The following is a 20,636-nucleotide window of genomic DNA, read 5'->3' as shown; positions in this document are numbered from 1 at the left end:
CATGTGCTATGCTGCTGGGGTGTGCCAGCTGAGGTGAATGTGGCGCTGTGTTCACGACAGGCCACACCCTGCCACTCACCGCTTTCTACAAACTTCGGAATTCTAGTCGAGGTACACAAGAAATTACTTCTTGTGAACAGGCCGAGGTCACGACGTCACTACGGTCTCATTTTCTAAAAAGAAAATCGCGTTCAGAGTAATCAACATCCGTTACAGACGTCCTTTCCTAACCGGGACGGTGGCTAAGTGGTGTACGACCTGCATTCAACTCACAGTGGACTTCGAGACGCGTGGGATCGAATCGCAGTTCTTGTGAAATATTTTACGCTTTGGCAAGAGAATGAAGGCTCACACAAATTTCATGTAGTTGAGAGTGTTGCCCCTTGAGGATACTGTGCCTAGGAACATACAATGTTTCCGGTCGCTAGTTCAATTTAGTGATCAGTTTTTGAACAGCATGAAGGAATGCGCACTATATGCCGGCAGAGCCAGTTTCCGGCGTTTTCTGATGTTCCTATTGTTGAGAGACACGACTTTCTATTTTGTGCAGCATTTGTAACTACACTCATAGACAAAAAATGGAGCATCACGAAGGAATTATCCGAACGGGATGGTAACCAGTAGATGTGATGTACATCAACGGTCAAACAAATCATTGCAATTTCAAAGAAATTGGATGATTCATTTAGGAGAAAGAGCTCCACCAATTGAGCAAGTCAGTAACGCGTTGATCCACCTGTGGCCCTTACGCAAGCAGTTCATTGGGTGGTCAGTTTGACGTATATATTTACACATCTGTTTTGAAGAAACTACTGCTGTGTATGCAGATGATGTCATATGTGTATATATTTGTATTTGTGATCCTGTTTCTGCGCTTCTACCTCTGCGGATGCTGGTGTGGTTACGCTGAAGTTTGCAGTTCTGTTCTGGCTTCTTCGCGCTTTTGTTTCTTTAACCCGCTTCAAAATTTCTTACTGCTATATTTGCCTTATAGGTCCACATCCTACCTCCCACGTTTTTCTTATTTGCAGAATACTGTATAAGTTTCTCGTTACGAAGTTTTTAAAATAACTTATTTATCCATTGTAGAGGTTCATGATAGGATCAAGCTCCCTTTTCTTATTAATATTTTCCCCCTTTCTTCGTAGATAATCCGATGGTACCCAAAAAGGCTGAAAGGCGTTATTAAATAATGATTATTTTGAAACCAAGTCTGTTTTCTTTCTCAAACCACACATAATTGTGTAATCGGGGCAGTGTAATGTACGTGAAGTTTCATTGTTTAGTAAGTATAGAGTGCACGATTTGTAATTCAATTAATAAAGTTCATATGCCTCAATCCTCTGAATAAATGTGCAATTAATTTCGTTCCCATTCTTTTACTGAGAAACTAGAGATAGCATTCCCTCCTTTGCTCAGATTAATGAATACCGATGAACAAACTGGATATACATAGGTCCAGTTTCGGTTATTCTGATGCGGCAGGGCCCATAATTAAAACTAAAAATAACATTTCACATCACGGCATTTTGCAAGTGGAAACCACACACCGCAAGGTGGCTTCCGGAGTGTTGACGCAAACGAATGCAGCGGTCAGCGCATCATTAGGTTTCGTAAACATACGAGGAGCGTTCAATAAGTAATACAACAATGTTTTTCTGAAACCAGGTCGGTTTTACTCAAGATTCCAATACACCATGTGAAACGTCCCCTTTGGAAGATTATAAATTACTGTACTGATAAATCTCTTACGTTATTTGATTTTCAAGCAGCTGACAAAACAACGTACCCAGACATTTCTCTCTTTACTTATTCTGATCAACAGTAAACTGATACTTTTTCTTTCTATTTTTTTTAACTTAGCGCAGTCTGACTCTGTATAATTCCTACAAAGAATCGCCATGACGAACAATAACCTATACTACTCATGAATCACTTACCTCACAAAAATCTTTACTGCCAGCTAAATAAAACATTCAAACTACTGAAGGCACTAACTACTGATAGGCATAGTTATCAAATGAAAGATTTTGACAGAGAACAAGCAATGTATTTATCTTAATAGTGGTCAAAAGTCATAATATATAATATATCAGTTCATGACATCCAGTCTTACAAATTTCCTTTTTCTGATGGACACACGTCCAGATTGTCCGCTATCAAAACTCTGCCATCTCTCTAAAAAATGTTCAAATGTGTGTGAAATCTTATCGGACTTAACTGTTAAGGTCATCAGTCCCTAACCTTACTCACTACTTAACCTAAATTATCCTAAGGACAAACACACACACCCATGCCCGAGGGAGGACTCGAACCTCCGCCAGGACCAACCGCACAGTCCATGATTGCAGCGCCCTAGACCGCTTGGCGCCATCTCTCTCCCCACATCCACCATTGCTGGCGGCTCACCTCCAACTGCACAACGCTTCGCGCTGTTCACACCCAACTGCCCAACACTACAATAGCGAATATTCCAACAGTGCCAACCAGCGACGGACAGCACACAGCACAAGTCAGTGATTTGCATACAGAGCGCTACGTGGCGTTACCAACATAAAAACCAAAACAGCCTACTTACACATGTAATTCCCCAGTATTTTTGCTACAAAAACCCATTTTTCAACATGATCGTCGTTCAGTGTGACGACCTGACACCAACATACGGTGAAAGCCTGCATTCCTGCATGGTACCACTATTCGTCGATATCGGACCGTCTTGCTGCATCAGCAACCTACCCACTGCCGACGTACTCTTTTCCGCGGAGTGCATCCTTCATTGAGACAAACAGATGCAAGCGGGAAGGGGCGAGATCCGGGCTGTAGGGTGGATAAGGAGGAAGGAAGTTTCGTGATCTCCTCCCGGGTGCGCAGACTTGCGTGAAGCCTTCCTTTGTCATGGAGAAGCTCGTTTGTATTTTCGTGACGACGAACACGCTGCAGTCGTTTCTTCAATTTCATGAGAGGTACAAAACTTTGAGTGCCCCTACTCGTAGATGAATGAGTCAGCACTGTCAACAGAAACGTCCAGTTGAGCAGCGAGTTGTTTGACCATTATCCACCGATCACCTCCAATGGGAGTGTCAGAAAGTTACAGCACTGTAGGAATCAGAGCCGTGTGCGACCTTGTTACGGTGGTGTCAGGCGCCTCGCCCAACGATTCGCCGTGCTTTTGTTCACTGCCAGGTCTCCGTAGACATTCTGCAAGCGTCTACGATTATCTGCGATGCTACGGTTTTCCGCCAAAAGAAAATCAATGGCTGCTCTCTGCTTTAGAAGCACCTAGGTTACAAACGCCATTTTGAAGGCTGCTTCTTGCGCCGCCACCTAACAGAACTTCATGGAACTGTAGGGACTGAAACGGGAATATTCCACGATGTTGTTGTTGTTGTTGTTGTGGTCTTCAGTCCTGAGACCAGTTTGATGCAGCTCTCCATGCTACTCTATCCTGTGCGAGCTTCTTCATCTCCCAGTACCTACTGGAGCCTACATCCTTCTGAATCTGACTAGTGTATTCATCTCTTGGTCTCCCTCTACGATTTTTACCCTCCACGCTGCCCTCCAATACTAAACTGGTGATGCCTCGATGTCTCAGAACATGTCCTACCAACCGATCCCTACTTCTAGTCAAGTTGTGCCACAAACTCCTCCCCAATTCTATTCAATATCTCCTCATAAGTCACATGATCTACCCATCTAATCTTCAGCATTCTTCTGTAGCACCACATTTCAAATGCTTCTATTCTCTTCTTGCCCAAACTATTTATCGTCCATGTTTCACTTCCATACATGGCGACACTCCATACAAATACTTTCAGAAACGACTTCCTGACACTTAAATCTATACTCGATGTTAACAAATTTCTCTTCTTCAGAAACACTTTCCTTCCCATTGCCAGCCCACATTTTATATCCTCTCTACTTCAACCATCATCAGTTATTTTGCTCCCCGAATAGCAAAACTCCTTTACTACTTCAAGTGTCTCATTTCCTAATCTAATTCCCTCAGCATCACCCTACTTAATTCAACTACATTCGATTATCCTCATTTTGCTTTTGTTGATGTTCATCTTATATCCTCCTTTCAAGACACTGTCCATTCCGTTCAACTGCTCTTCCAAGTTCTTTGCTGTCTGTGACAGAATTACAACGTCATCGGCGAACCTCAAGGTTTTTATTTCTTCTCCATGGATTTTAATACCTACTCCGAATTTTTCTTTTCTTTCCTTTACTGCTTGCTCAATATACAGATTGTATAACATCGGGGAGAGGCTACAATCCGGTCTCACTCCCTTCCCAACCACAGCTTCCGTTTCATACCCCCTCGACCGCGTCAAGACGGATCTGGTCCGGCGTGGGCGCGCCCATCCCCGCTTCCCGGAATATGGCGGCGGCCGCCCGGCGCCCGCCGGCTTCTGATGTCCCCGCGGAGGAAACCGCCGGCCCGTCCACTGGGCCAGTCATCTCTATTTTAAAACGGCTGACCGATATCGGCTGGAGAATCCACCATTACTCAGCTTTGAGTCTGTCTTTTAGCTCGCTTCAGATTTTATCCTTATAGCTGCGCCAATAGCTGGTAGGAATACACTCATTGAAATAATGAGGAGGCTAAGATAAAACACAGAGAGCGGAAGGTTATCTACAGCTAGTACAGGAAACAAACTGCAATTTAAAGAGTCGAAAGACATGAAAGGAAGCAGTAATTAAGCAAAGAATGACACATGTTTATAGCTTATTACAAACGTTAATCAGTTTCTCGAAAGCGAAAAACAAATTCATAGAGAAGAAATTAAAACTTTGAGATTTCTCGGTACCATTGCAATCCTGCCAGATACGGCAGAGGATCAGTCAAACGGAATTGAAACGATGATTGAAATGATGTAGGTGAATATCAAGAGAAGTACACCAAGGGAGTAGGAATGTAGTCGATTTGAAACAGGTGACTCTGTGAGAATTACTTCAGGAAATGCGACTCTAAAAGGAGTGGATTTTGTGCAGCAACATCTACATCTACATCCATACTCCGCAAGCCACCTGACGGTGTGTGGCGGAGGGTACCCTCAGTACCTCTATCCGTTCTCCCTTCTATTCCAGTCTCGTATTGTTCGTGGAAAGAAGGATTGTCGGTATGCTTCTGTGTGGGCTCTAATCTCTCTGATTTTATCCTCATTGTCTCTTCGCGAGATATGCGTAGGAGGGAGCAATATACCGCTTGACCCCTCGGTGAAGGTATGTTCTCGAAACTACAACAAAAGCCCGTACCGAGCTACTGAGCGTCTCTCCTGCAGAGTCTTCCACTGGAGTTTATCTATCATCTCCGTAACGCTTTCGTGATTACTAAATGATCCTGTAACGAAGCGCGCTGCTCTCCGTTGGATCTTCTCTATCTCTTCTATCAACCCTATCTGGTACGGATCCCACACTGCTGAGCAGTATTCAAGCAGTGGGCGAACAAGCGTACTGTAACCACTTCCTTTGTTTTCGGATTGCATTTCCTTAGGATTCTTTCAATGAATCTGAGTCTGGCGTCTGCTTTACCGACGATCAGCTTTATATGATCATTCCATTTTAAACCACTCCTAATGCGTACTCACAGATAATTTATGGAATTAACTGCTTCCAGTTGCTGACCTGCTATTTTGTAGCTAAATGATAAGGGATCTATCTTTCTATGTATTCGCAGCACATTACACTTGTCTACATTGAGATTCAATTGCCATTCCCTGCACCATGAGTCAATTCGCTGCAGATCCTCCTGCATTTCAGTACAATTTTCCATTGTTACAACCTCTCGATACACCACAGCATCATCTGCAAAAAGCCTCAGTGAACTTCCGATGTCATCCACAAGGTCATTTATGTATATCGTGAATAGCAACGGGCCTATGACACTCCCCTGCGGCACACCTGAAGTCACTCTTACTTCGAAAGACTTCTCTCCATTCAGAATGACATGGTGCGTTCTGTTATCTAGGAACTCCTCAATCCAATCGCACAATTGGTCTGATAGTCCGTACGCTCTTACTTTGTTCATTAAACGACTGTGGGGAACTGTATCGAACGCCTTGCGGAAGTCAAGAAACACGGCATCTACCTGTGAACCCGTGTCTATGGCCCTCTGAGTCTCGTGGACGAATAGCGCGAGCTGGGCTTCACACGACCGTCTTTTTCGAAACCCATGCTGATTCCTACAGAGTAGATTTCTAGTCTCCAGAAAAGTCATTATACTCGAACATAATACGTGTTCCAAAATTCTACAACTGATCGAGGTTAGAGATATAGGTCTATAGTTTGCACATTTGTTCGACGTCCCTTCTTGAAAACGGGGATGACCTGTGCCCTTTTCCAATCCTTTGGAACGCTTCGGTCTTCTAGAGACCTACGATACACCGCTGCAAGAAGGGGGGCAAGTCGATGTCGATGGCTGACTTAGAGGGGATATAAAATGCAGACTCACATTAGAAAGAACAGCGCTTACAACAAAGAGAAATTTGTTAACGTCGAATGTAAGTTTAAGTCTAAGGAAGTCTTTTCTGAGAGTACTTATATGGATTGGGTTGGGGGTTGTTTGGGGAAGGAGACCAGACAGCAAGGTCATCGGTCTCATAGAATTAGGGAAGGACGGGGAAGGAAATTGGCCGTGCCCTTTCAAGAGAACCATCCCGGAATTTGCCTGGAGCGATTTAGGGAAATCACGGAAAACTTAAATCAGGATTGTCGGACGCGGGATTGAACCGTCGTCCTCCCGAATGCGAGTCCAGTGTGCTAGCCACTCCGCCACCTCGCTAATTTGTAAGGAATACAGCCTTGTGCGGAAGTTAATGGTGGATGATAAGCATTTCACGCAAGAAGAGACTATAAACTTTTTAATATGGCGCTAAAGAACAGTGTTGAAAATCATATACGAGATCGAATAATTAGTGAGCTAGTGAATCGAACTGGAGAAATGAGAAATGTGTGGCACAACTTGACTAAAAGGAGGTGTGTGTTGGTAGGAGATACCTAGAGACGTAAGGGACTTGTCAGTTTGGTAATGAGAGGAAGTGTGTGCGTGTGTGTTTCTGTTTTTGGTATGGGGAGGATATACATGATATGTAGTCTTCGGACCGAAGGCCAGAAAAAGAGCTGGTCTGTACATATAGGCCAAACATACAGAAACTTTAGTGATCGGTATTCTGATCAGTCCATTACAAAGCTATAAATAAAGTTACGTTCACAAATTACCTGAAAGAGAAAAGCATTGCGCAACAAATGTTGCACTAGAAGTTAAGTCTCCAGAGGACTTAGAGGTGAATTTCTACACCCTATATCGACCTTGGCCTGGTGAATTTCTGCACCCCATATCAACCTTGGCCTCTCGGGCTAGATGTTTTGCCTGAAATAACACGATATTAAAAAAAAATAATACACCAAATGAAACATCAAAGAGTACTTCCACGGGGTAACATATACCGCACGACTCTTTCACTCACACTCTTTCTCTCTCTCATTCACACACACACACACACACACACACACACACACACACACACACACACACCTCTGCGCGAGCCCTTACAGAAGACAGTGTCGCGCATTCGATTACCGCAGTTCCCAACTGCGAACACTCGGTACACGGCGAAACATTAACAGCGCCACATAGCACAGAAAGAGCACGACGGATAACATTTTCAGTAACAAGTCGAGACTCATGGCCTACGTCACACAGCGAGTTTCTTTTTCTTTTGTTTCTTTTCGCATACTGAATGAAATCAGATTCGCGGAAGTGGTCAATGGTGTGAAAAATCCGTGTGCGAAATGCATCCTGCACAACTCTTGAATAAAACTCAAATATGAGAATAAGCGGAAGTACGACACAACAGTCACCGCTAGTGTTTCCAGTTTTCCATGGAAAACATTGTTTATCCTACACAAAAATACACACTGAATCGTGACTATGTAGATGAGATCTTGCAAGTCCATGAACTGTATATTTACTAAAAAATGTCATTCGATGAAATCTAATTGTAAGTCTTCACTGACGCAAAGTATGACGAGAAACAACTACAAAAATGGAAGGACGTATTATGACAGACAAGACCTAAAAGAACAAATGAAATCGTTGAAACACTTCTACAGTAAAAAAAAAAAAAAAAGATACTCGCATATGAAGACTTATTGGTGCTAAAACTAATGTGAGTAATTAAAAATAAAATTGATATTTTTGGCACCCAGAAGAAAAGGAAACTGCTAATGAAAGCTGAATCGTGGAGACCTATATTACGTAGAAATAAAATGAGAAATTCGAAATCACACGAGGAAGGGAAAAATGAGGACGCTACGGTTTTATAGGGCGAACTGAAATAATCGACAGCGAAGTGGTCTTATGAAATTACTTCTCTTCTCGGGAGTGTCACTACGGTACCGGACGAAATAACCCGCTTATTTCTCTTAAGTAAACAAACAGGAGTCAGGTCGTACACATTGCAACGCATACCCCTGACACGCTGCTGCTTGATGCAAATTCCTGACGACTGTGTACCGGTTCTTCGGGATCCGGTCTGGAGAGTCCCCAACGCGGTGTTGACATTCTCCACCTGTATCCCCAGACGTGAAGTATGTGAGCACAAGATTCATAACGCATGTTTGTCGTCTATATATGTTCTGTGGAAAATCCACCGTTATAAACATATAACTAAAGCATTCTTATAAACAAGGAACTTGGTTTGAATATGTATCTATTGCGTACAGAGCACTTGCCAGCAGAAGAACCACAAGAAGAAGAAGAAAATAAAAAGATAGGACAGAAGAAAGCAAACAAGGAATGTCAGTGCAACTGAATAAAAGGCTGTTTGTTTGCCTGCCATTTGTGTTTGCTTTCTTTTATTTTTAGAGCTTGCAGAGAGAAATGTAATTCATATTTTGGATCTTACTGTATGCGTGTGCTGGGTATGTGATAAAATAGTTTTAAACATGTTTCTGTGTAGCAGTCATTTTGGCATTAGCCTCTTACTATTAGGTTAAAAAAACTAGTTTCTGTAGCTCAAGTTCTGAAGCTTTTAAAATGTTTTGATTCAATTTACGATGTCGTATGGTCCTTTCCCCACGTCTGCTTTAGTAACGTAGCTGTAATTCAGTTATCCCGTACAGTACGGACTGTCTTACAGTATCTAACAAAGTATGGACATGAACCTTCATAAGTGGAACAAGATATAAAAGTTACAAGACTGATTCACCATAACAGAAGCTGACGTAACAAGAAAATTTCCCCATAAGAAAGCTCTATAAATGATAAGAATGTCGTGAATGACGGAGTAATATAAGTAGTAGTTCACTCACCACGCGAGCTGTATGAAACAAAAGTGACGTGAGATATAGAACACGATCATACTAAACACTCACTCATCAAATCTCGCGACCGTCACCCCTTTCATCCTTATAAAAAAATAATAAAAAACAGGCGCGAGCGAGCGTAACACACACACACACACACACACACAAATTACAAGTCAATAGCGGCGACTTTCCCAACCCAAATTTCCCCCTCTTCTCTCCATAAGTCTGTTTTTTTTGTATTTTTTTCCCTCATGCGAGACTTGACAAACGGCCCAATATCTTTGCTGAAGTTATGGCACTTACAGAGTGTCCTTGTTGTTACTGAAATTTCAAAGCTTTCACTGGCTAAGTATCACTTCCAAAGTCCATAAGTTTCTGTTCCAAAGTTGTTATATTTCGACTCCTCTGTCAGCCCCTTCAAACTGTGCGCAACATTTTGGATAATCCTCTACGTTGATAAAACTGGTTCCTTTAGGAGAAGAGGGGACTATTCGCCACTGCTAAGTGCAGTGAACGCTGAGAGTAAATTTACTTCGAAACGCTAATAGCTACAAATTCTGTCACAAATATGGACGGAGGATAGGTCTTAATGGATACTAGGAACCATAAAGGTGGGAGAGAGAGAGAGAGAGAGAGAGAGAGAGATAGACTCGGGCTATGGTTGTAGCAACGAGAGCCCTGAAGCAGGAAAGTCCAAACAGGCACTCACCTTGTCAACGCTCAGCTGTGCAAGTGCTGCACCTGGAAATAAAAACAAAACCTGAGTTATTCTTATATTCTAGCAAGTACCATAGAGTAGTTTGCTAAGAAATGAATTTATTTTACTATTATTTTTAATGCCTTGTACCATACATCATTGTCACGATTTCTGTCTAAATAACACACATCAAGAACTACGTATAAATGATAAGTCAACATGCTGGCCAGGTGTATCCTCCTAAACAACACGTTGATTACCGTAAGAAACGTATTTATCAGTCTCTCATACTACTCAAGGTAATGGTGAAACGCCATTAAATTTAAGAAAAAAAATTGCACAGTTTTCTTATGTTTTACACTCGCTACTAGTTTTGGACTGAAACATAATACGAGGTGCATTCAAGTTCTAAGGCCTCCGATTTTTTTTCTCCGGACTGGAAAGAGATAGAAACATGCGCATTGTTTTAAAATGAGGCCGCGTTCATTGTCAATACGTCCCAGAGATGGCAGCACCGTAAGGCAGATGGAATTTTACCGCCAGGGGCGAGAATGAGAACTGTTTTAAATACTTAAAATGGCGACGTTTTCCTTGCTTGAACAGCGTGCAACTATTCGTTTTCTGAATTTGCGTGGTGTGAAACCAATTGAAATTCATCGACAGTTGAAGGAGACATGTTGTGATGGAGTTATGGATGTGTCGGAAGTGCGTTCGTGTGTGCGACAGTTTAATGAAGGCAGAACATCGTGTGACAACAAACCGAAACAACCTCGGGCTCGCACAAGCCGGTCTGACGACATGATCGAGAAAGTGGAGAGAATTGTTTTGGGGGATCGCCGAATGACTGTTGAACAGATCGCCTCCAGAGTTGGCATTTCTGTGGATTCTGTGCACATAATCCTGCATGACGACCTGAAAATGCGAAAAGTGTCATCCAGGTGGGTGCCACGAATGCTGACGGACGACCACACGCCTCCCCGTGTGGCATGTTGCCAAGCAATGTTGACGCGCAACGACAGCATGAATGGGACTTTCTTTTCGTCGGTTGTGACAATGTATGAGACGTGGATGCCATTTTTCAATCCAGAAACAAAGCGCCAGTCAGCTCAATGGAAGCACACAGATTCACCGCCACCAAAAAAATTTCGGGTGACCGCCAGAGCTGAAAAAATGATGGTGTCCATGTCCTGGGACAGCGAGGGAGTAATCCTTACGCATTGCGTTCCAAAGGGCACTATGGTAACAGGTGCATCCTACGAAAATGTTTTGAAGAACAAATTTCTTCCTGCACTGCAACAAAAACGTCCGGGAAGGGCTGCGCGTGTGCTGTTTCACCAAGACAACGTACCCGCACATCGCGCTAACGTTACGCAACAGTTTCTTCGTGACAACAACTTTGAAATGATTCCTCATGCTCCCTACTCACCTGACCTGGCTCCTAGTGACTCTTGGCTTTTTCCAACAATGAAAGACACTTTCAGTGGCCGCACATTCACCAGCCGTGCTGCTATTGCCTCAGCGATTTTCCAGTGGTCAAAACAGACTCCTAAAGAAACCATGGAATCATGGCGTCAGAGTTGTGAAAAATGTGTACGTCTGCAGGGCGATTACGTCGAGAAGTAACGCCAGTTTCATCGATTTCGGGTGAGTAGTTAATTAGAAAAAAAATCGGAGGCCTTAGAACTTGAATGCACCTCGTATATCACTCGTATTTTACCACCAGGGGCGAGAATGAGAACTGTTTTAAATATTTAGAATGGCGACGTTTTCCTTACTTGAACAGCGTGCAATCATTCGTTTTCTCAATTTGCGTGGTCCTAGTGACACGTAATTAAATTTTATAAAATAGTTGCACAGTTTTCTTATATATTATACTCGCTACTTTTTTGACAGAAATTTCGTCTACCGAGAAGAAGGAAATGTCCACGAGAAACTCTTTCAGATGAAATTTAAAATTTGCTCTGCAACTCGTCGAAGATCTTAGGCCATAAATGTAGCATTTAATAATAAAAGAGCAATGCCATAACATAAGATTCAGTCTCGACAGGTGCTGGGTTGTTAATCTAGACAGTCAGTTTCAGAAAAAAAGGCGACAGTGCTAAAAAGTAAGTCAATTATTTATTCACTTTTATTTGTGAGCTAATCATTGATCATGCGGACACTTCTACTTAATTTCGTGGCAAAATGTAATGAGATAATTCACCCTTATTCTTTTTTCTCTTCATTTATATTATTAATAGATTTTTCCGACACAACTTTCGCCATAGGAAAACAGGTTACGATCCTAGTTCAAGTAGTAATGAGCTAGGTTTTTATATGAAAATCGAGGTACACGTAGAATTAGAACAGCCCGACGGTAAGTTCAACACGTCCAACGTAAGAGTTTGTGTTCAAGGAACCTTTTTAGCCGTAATTTAGATTCTTATTTACATCACGAAACAAAATCATTATTTGTACTTTGTGGAATCGGAAACGCCAGAACTTGTCAGCCATCCAATAGACCGCACAAATGGTCATGCGATATGACAAGTTTTCGTTAATCATTACAGTCGAAAAGTGTTTCTTCGTGTGTATTACATATTAGCACCAGGTACCAACAAACTGATGAGATTCACATTGAAAAACGCGTAAGCGAAGACCACGTATTTGCACTTATCGTTGAGAAGATGTCCGCGTAACGATCTTATGTAGCCCATGGAAACTAATTCTGAAGTAATGGTAACTTCAGTTGTCTAAAAGAACTGTGTGATGCCCTCAAAAAGGCTCTCTGCTTATACACTGACAAAGTGGGCAACCTACAGCGATATGGTTTTTCGTGTGATATGTTTGTAAATACAGGGTGTATCAAACAGAATCATCCGATTTGGCCTGTCTATATTTCTGAAACTAATTGACATATGAAACGAATTTTGTTTTTTGATGAACAGGAAACTCAAACAGTCTTTTTCATAGGTGTTCAACATTCCCCCCTTGAGAGGCATTCAAATTGTTCCCACATTGCTGCGAGCATGTCTTGAGTTACAGCTTCCACAGCTGCTGTTATGTGATGTCTCAGTTCATTCATTGTTGTTGATAATGGAAGCACATAAGCAGAGTCCTTTATAAACCCCCACAAGAAATAACCACATAGATTCAGGTCCGGTGACCTTGCAGGCCAGTAATGTAAGTCTGAATCACTTGGTCCAGTACGTCCGCTCTATCGTTGAGTAATCCGTTTATTTTAAAGAACCCGCACTTCCAGATGCCTGTGTGGCGGTGCTCCATCCTGCTGGTAGATGAAGTCGTTCGAACCAGTCTCCAACTGCGGGAAAAGAAAGTTCTCAAGCACACCGAGATATGTGCTTCCTGTAACAGTGTTCTCGGCAAAGAAAAATGGACCACACACCTTTTTCCGTGAAACTGTACAAAACACATTAAATTTTGGAGATTCCTTCTCATGTTGTACAACTGCATGTTGTTGTTCCATACCCGATATTCTCACATTATGACGCCTCACTTTTCCATTTAAATGAAGTATTGCCTCGTCATCAAACACTAAGCGCGGAAGAAAACTGTCATCCTCCATCTTGCCAAGAACGTAGTTACAGAACTCCACACGTTGTTGTTTGTCACCTTCACGAAGAGCTTGCAGTACCCGAATTTTGTATGGTTTCATGTGTGAACGTCGACGCAACACACGCCTGATGCACAAAGGGGGCACGTTGAGCTGTCGAGGTGCACGGCGAACGGATTTCCGCGGACTCGCTTCTCAAACTATGGCGGATGCTTTCGACGTCTGTGTCAGACACTCGGGGACGGCCCGGCGATTTGGCTTTACACAAACAACCTGTTTCTCGAAATTGTTCATGCCATCGTCTAATGCTCTGCGCTGTAGGGGATCCACATCATAGCTGGTACGAAAGTCACGCTGAACAGTTATTACTGACCCGCACTGCACAAAACACAAAACGCTCTCTGTTCTCCCGACACCATTTCTACTTGTACTGAAGTGGGCGCTCACTGCTGCTACCTAGCGGGAACCACGAAAAACTCGAGAGTTTGCTCTTTCTAACAGTACGTTGTTCACGCACATATCTAAAATAACTTAATACTTATGGTTTTTTTATATCAGACGATTATTTTTGATACACCCTGTATACAGAATTTGGGAACCTATATAAATATTTTTTTCCTTTTGTTATTTCGATTTATTCATTATGTTTAGTAACGACAGTCAACACATTTCAATATTAACAATGACATAAACATTTCATTGCATCCTTGCTATAAGAGAGCTTGTTAACTATCGAAACTGCCCCCCCCCCCCCAGAGTCATTTTGTATTCCCCTCCTCTGCCTTCCCCACTCCCTGTCGCGTCTGACCAGCACCCCCCACCCCTCTTATGGGTCCTCATTCTCCATCGGCTCCTTTCACCCCTCCCCACCCACGCTTTTCCTCTCATTCCACCCCCTTTTTTTTTCTTTTTCCCATCATCTCTGCAGTTTCCCCCCACCTGATCTCAGCTGTGGTGTGTCAAATTTGCTAACTTTTTAGTGCAGTGTTCCAGTGGACGTTCAGTGTTGTTCGTCTTGTAGTGTTGCGAACAGGAACCATGCTGTCGCTGGGTGTGACTTTTATGTCTTTTGCGAACAGAAACCAGCCTGTCGCCGTGTTTTTTAATTGTCTGTCTATTATTTTACCTGTCTGCTTCGTATGTATTTTATTAGCGTCATCATCATTTTGTACTGTGTTTTAAGTTCCACAATTTTTTCGCTATGTTACTATTTCAGTCTCCGATTTTATCGTTTGTTCTTATTATTTATTCTCTTCATGTTTTTAAAACAAAGTCTGTAGGCTGAAGAGCGGCATACTAAGCTGCTGCCAGCCGCCCCCCCCCCCCCCCTTCGGGGGGAAACGAAACTCAATACAGAAAAAAAAAATCGAAACTGGAGAATTGAACTTCAGGGGCGGTGACGAAGAAGAGTCACATACTGTTGACATGTCAGCATGTATGGTTGGTTGGTTTTTCGTGCGTTAAGACACGACTAAGGATTTAGATTAATATGTGCACCTTATGATTGTGAACTGCAGAAATACAGTGATTAATACTGAATGAACGTCGAACTGTGTGCGCTTCTATTCGTGGATGAACTGAGATAGTTTTGTGTATGCAATGAACGCAGATCGGTGGGTTGCTGTTGAAACAACACGTGTGTCCGATAACAGATTTGAACATTTCGAAGACTGTGCTTCAATGAGGATAAACATTGAACTGTGTCGTATCTCTCATAGAAATGAAAGTTTCGCGAATGTCATGGAGTGCGATATTGTATAGACAAGTACAAGCTGGAACTGCAGTGCCAGGACGTCAAGCTCACGAAGACACTTATCATTACTTGCAACATATATATAAGGCATGTGGATACATTATTGGCATCACGTATCATCGGCACCATACACTCTGAGAATCCTGCGACGAAGTGAGGCGCAACCAGAACGAAGATCTTTTTGAAAAAGATTGCTGAACAGAAACAGGCTCAATTATACAAAGGTTGTGTGTTGATTTCTCTTTAAAATAAAACGATGTTCGAGTTGTAATCTGTCGATCTAAAACAACGTGCAGCAGTACAAACGTAATGTTTCCTCCACATCCTTCCCTACAATTTTTCTATTACTTAGAAAATAATAGCACCACGTGCTCCTACGCGTTCAGTGCATTTGCCATGTTTCGCAGAGTCTGATTTCTCACCTAATTAAAAAGAAAAACAACTCCCTGTAGTGAGCAGATTTTGCAAACCGCCATTATATGACGTGTGCGCCAACTTACCCTAAATGTACTCTCTTCTGATTGGTCGAAAACGGTAACCTGCGCTATATTCAAATTTGACAGCTGGTGTACATTACATGTGATTTGGGACTGGTTTATTTATAAGGGGCAACCAAATAAAAATGAGTCACATGTTGACAAGGTTGTTTCGACCGCGCTGCAGAAGTTTCGCTGGGAACCGCTTACAAGTCCCCCGTAGAGTCCAGATCTCTCACCGTGGGAATTACATATTTTTTGGGACTTGTAGAAAGATGTTCGTGGTCGTCGGTTTGGTTCAGACGAAGAAGTACACGCCTGGGTACAATCATGGTTCATAGGCAACCGTAAATATTTTTCCATGAAGGCAATGGCCGTCTTGTGTCACAGTGGGGATAACTGTATTAACAAAATGGTTCAAATGGCTCTGAGCACTATGGGACTTAACATCTGAGGTCATCAGTCCCCTAGAACTTAGAACTACTTAAACCTAGCCAACCTAAGGACATCACACAACACCCAGCCATCACGAGGCAGACAAAATCCCTGACCCCGCCGGGAATCGAACCAGGGAACCCGGGCGTGGGAAGCGACAACGCTACCGCACGATCACGAGATGCGGGCAACTGTATTAACAGTTATGGCGATTACTTTTGAAGTAATAAACAGTTTACTTACTTTTTTCAAGCTGCCTTGTTTTCATTTGACTGCCCCTCATACAATATTACGCTAGTTGTATGGATCGGACGCATCAGTTTTTTTTTTTTTTTTTGAGTAATTCAGTGCTTATCTGGGTGCAAGCAGGTCTTCCGACCCAGACTGTATACCAATTAGGTTCCTTTCAGAGTATGTTGATGGAATAGCTCCATATTTAGAAACAGTATACAACCGCTCGCCAGACGAAAGGTCCGTACACAAAGACTGGAAAGGTGCACAGGTCATACCAACAATGAAGAGGGGTAGTAGCAGTTATCCACAAAATTACAAGCCCATATCATTAACGTCGGTATCCAGCAGGATTTTGGAACATATATTGTTTTCGAACATTACGTATTACCTCGACCAGATCGGTCTATTGACACACCGTCAACACGGATTAGAAAACATCGTTCTTGTGAATCACCACTAGCTCTTTACTAACACGAAGTGCTGAGCTTTATTTACAAGAATTTCATATTGATCCCGTATTTCTAGATTTCCAGAAGGCTTTTGACACTGTACTACACAAGTGGCTTGTACTGAAATTGCATGCTTATGGAATATCATCTCAATTATGTGCCTGGATTCGTGATTTCCCGTCAGTCACAGCTCGTACTAATTGACGGGAAGTGAACGAGTAAAATACGAATATAAGTGATTGCTGGCGTTCCCTAAGGTAATGTTATACGCCCTCTATTGGTCCTTATCTATATAAACGATTTAAGAGACAACCTGAGCAGCCATCTTAGGTTGTTTGCAGATGATGCTGCAGTGTATCACCTAGTACTGTCATCACAACACCAGAACAAACTGAAAAACGATTTAGAAAAGATATCTGTACGGTGAGAAAATTGGCAGTTGACCCTAAATAATGAAAAGCGTAAGGTCATCCACATGAGTGATGAAAGGAATCCGTTAAATTTCGATTACACGACAAATAAACAAATCTAAAGGCTGTAAATTCAACTAAATACCTAGGAATTACAATTACATACAATTTAAATTGGAAAGAAAACTGAGAAAATGTTGTGGGAAGGCAAACCAAAGACTGCGTTTTACTGGCACAACACTGAAAAGAAGTAACAGATCTATTAAAGAGACTGTCTACACTACGCTTATCTGTCCTGTGTTGGAGTACTGCTGGGCGGTGTGCGATCCTTACCAGATCGGATTACCGGCGTGAATCGAGAAATTTCAAACAAGGGCAGGAAGTTTTGTATTATAGCGAAATAGGGGAGACAGTGTCACGGACATGGTACAGGGTTTGGGGTGGATATCATTAACACAAAGGCGTTTTTCGTTGCGGCCGAATCTTCTCACGAAATTTCAATCACCAGCTATCTCCTCCGAATGCGAAAATATTTTGCTGACGCCAGCCTACATCGGGAGAAAGGACCATCACAATAAAATAAGGGAAATGAGAGCTCGCACGATAGCTATAGGTTTTCGTTTTCTCTGCGCGCTCTTAGAAACTGGAATAATAGAGAATTATTGCGAAGGTGGTTCAAATGTGTGGAAATCTTTTGGGACGTAACTGCTAAGGTCGTCAGCCGCTAAGCTTACACAGTAAATTATCGTAAGGACGAACACACACACCCATGCCCGAGGAAGGACTCCAACATCCGCCGGGACCAGCCATACAGTCCAGAAGGTAGTTCGATGAAGCCCCTGCAACACACTGAAGTGTGATTTGCAGTGTGTCCATATACATGTAGACGTAGATGTATTGTCACTATTCGACATACACTCCTGGAAATTGAAATAAGAACACCGAGAATTCATTGTCCCAGGAAGGGAAAACTTTATTGACATATTCCTGGGGTCAGATACATCACATGATCACACTGACAGAACCACAGGCACATAGACACAGGCAACAGAGCATGCACAATGTCGGCACTAGTACAGTGTATATCCACCTTTCGCAGCAATGCAGGCTGCTATTCTCCCATGGAGACGATCGTAGAGATGCTGGATGTAGTCCTGTGGAACGGCTTGCCGTGCCATTTCCACCTGGCGCCTCAGTTGGACCAGCGTTCGTGCTGGACGTGCAGACCGCGTGAGACGACGCTTCATCCAGTCCCAAACATGCTCAATGGGGGACAGATCCGGAGATCTTGCTGGCCAGGGTAGTTGACTTACACCTTCTAGAGCAGTTGGGTGGCACGTGATACATGCGGACGTGCATTGTCCTGGTGGAACAGCAAGTTCCCTTGCCGGTCTAGGAATGGTAGAACGATGGGTTCGATGACGGTTTGGATGTACCGTGCACTATTCAGTGTCCCCTCGACGATCAGCAGAGGTGTACGGCCAGTGTAGGAGATCGCACCCCACACCATGATGCCGGGTGTTGGCCCTGTGTGCCTCGGTCGTATGCAGTCCTGATTGTGGCGCTCACCTGCACGGCGCCAAACACGCATGCGACCATCATTGGCACCAAGGCAGAAGCGACTCTCATCGCTGAAGACGACACGTCTCCATTCGTCCCTCCATTCACGCCTGTCGCTACATCACTGGAGGCAGGCTGCACGATGTTGGGGCGTGAGCGGAAGACGGCCTAACGGTGTGCGGGACCGTAGCCCAGCTTCATGGAGACGGTTGCGAATGGTCCTCGCCGATACCCCAGGAGCAACAGTGTCCCTAATTTGATGGGAAGTGGCGGTGCGGTCCCCTACGGCACTGCGTAGGATCCTACGGTCTTGGCGTGCATCCGTGCGTCGCTGCGGTCCGGTCCCAGGTCGACGGGCACGTGCACCTTCCGCCGACCACTGGCGACAACATCGATGAACTGTGGAGACCTCACGCCCCACGTGTTGAGCAATTCGGCGGTACGTCCACCCGGCCTCCCGCATGCCCACTATACGCCCTCGCTCAAAGTCCGTCAACTGCACATACGGTTCACGTCCACGCTGTCGCGGCATGCTACCAGTGTTAAAGACTGCGATGGAGCTCCGTATGCCACGGCAAACTGGCTGACACTGACGGCGGCGGTGCACAAATGCTGCGCAGCTAGCGCCATTCGACGGCCAACACCGCGGTTCCTGGGGTGTCCGCTGTGCCTTGCGTGTGATCATTGCTTGTACAGCCCTCTCGCAGTGTCCGGAGCAAGTATGGTGGGTCTGACACACTGTTGTCAATGTGTTCTTTTTTCCATTTCCAGGAGTGTATTTGCACTGTATACTTGTTACAACTGCATTTAGTACCAGTGGCTGATGTTTGTTTAATTTTCTTGATTGTGGTTTGAGTAACGGTAAAGGACGGATATATGGGTACAGCTTTATCGCTTCTGAGCTGTACTTTTTGGGTTTCCACTTCACAGTCCCGTCACGAACAGTCGACGTCAGCAGTTTTAGAAGTGTTGAAAGGTCTCTGAATAATTTGTTACTCAAGTGACATCCAGTAACTAGTACACGTTCGAATCCACTCTGTCCTGACCGATTATCTCGCAGTTACTGTCTCTCCACTGACAATACTCCCTGCCACCTTTTACATTGGCGAGTCCGTCTCTCGTGATCTCCAGTGGTCAATGCCGAAGTACAAAGGGTTGTCCGGATGCTTTTGATTAGATAGTGTAGAAGCAACGGCCTCACCTTCAACGCCTCGGAGGCCGGATTGTTTACATAATCAGCACCGTCTCTTGAGCGAGCGATACTGGAGAGGACGATGGTGGAAGCTGACAGCTGACCCGACAGCTTTCACAACACCTAACAAGCCAATTTTGAAGGTTTATTCCAGTTCTCAGACAGCCAGCTCCAAACAGCTAGGAGTTACGTGCGCCAGTCACGCATCTGTACCTTTCATGATTTGGGTTTTGAAACGGAATGAAAATGAGTCTTTACATAAATCGCCTTTGTCTACGCGTCAACTCTACGTCCCTGCCTGGTTTCTCACTTGGGTCTTTCAGGACTGTTGTCAGTCAGTGCTAATAACTCCTCACTGGCGAGATATGCTCGTCCGACGCGAACCTCCGCATTCCGGCGTTATAACCCGGCGAGGCCGGGATTTCCGTGTCGACTGCAGGCCAGCGGAACCGCGAGCGGTCGGCGAAGGACCGCGCAGATAGCAATCAGCTGCCGGTCTTGCTAGACTCCCTATTTGCATTCGTTTGCATAAACGCTAGTGGAGCGAGCGGACAGCGAAAACTCC

At 43.8% G+C, this 20,636-nt stretch overlaps 1 protein-coding gene across 2 annotated transcripts in view; it reads right to left on the bottom strand.

Moving 5' to 3' along the window:
- Positions 1 to 20,636, bottom strand: part of LOC126266957 (uncharacterized) — a 1,160,365-nt gene that overhangs the window by 196,546 nt on the left and 943,183 nt on the right. For both annotated transcript variants that reach the window (XM_049971677.1, XM_049971676.1), the window contains exon 5: positions 10,022 to 10,053. The gene's annotated coding sequence lies outside the window, so the exon portion shown is untranslated. The remainder of the gene's footprint in view (positions 1 to 10,021; positions 10,054 to 20,636) is intronic.

The sequence above is a fragment of the Schistocerca gregaria genome, chromosome 4 (assembly GCF_023897955.1).
Source record: "Schistocerca gregaria isolate iqSchGreg1 chromosome 4, iqSchGreg1.2, whole genome shotgun sequence".
Lineage (NCBI taxonomy): Eukaryota > Metazoa > Arthropoda > Insecta > Orthoptera > Acrididae > Schistocerca > Schistocerca gregaria.
This window is presented reverse-complemented; position numbering and strand designations above follow the sequence as displayed.